Source organism: Plasmopara halstedii (assembly GCF_900000015.1).
Source record: "Plasmopara halstedii genome assembly, contig: Scaffold_2547, whole genome shotgun sequence".
Lineage (NCBI taxonomy): Eukaryota > Oomycota > Peronosporomycetes > Peronosporales > Peronosporaceae > Plasmopara > Plasmopara halstedii.
Window position 1 is genome coordinate 228,122 of NW_020189454.1, and position 543 is coordinate 228,664.

Genomic DNA, 543 nt, shown 5'->3' on the forward strand with positions numbered 1-543 from the left:
TTTTTGCTGTAGCATTTCTGGAAGCGTCAATATTGATATGATAATGTTATGAGCAATTGATGCAATAATCATTGCCACTGAATCAAACGAAGCCGGAGAATTGAATCTGTTTTGCTGTAGCATGTCTGGAAGCGTCAATATTGATATGATTACGTTACGAGCAATTGATGCAATAATCATTGCCATTGCGTCAAACGAACCCAAAAAATTGAATCAGTTTTGCTGTAGCACGTGTGGAAGCGTCAATATTGATATAATTTCGTTACGAGCATTTTGATGCCATAATCCTTGCCGCCGTGTCAAACGAATCTGGAAAATTGAATCAGTTGTACTGTAGCTCGTCTTCAAAAGTCAATATTGATATGATTTATGTTACGAGCATTTTTATGCAATAATCATTGCCGCCGCGTCAAACGAATCTGAAAAATTGAATCAGTTGTGCTGTAGCTCGTCTGGAAGCGTCAATATTGATATGATTATGTTATGAGCATTTTAATGCAATAATCATTGCCGCCGCGTCAAACGAATCCGGAAAATCGAATG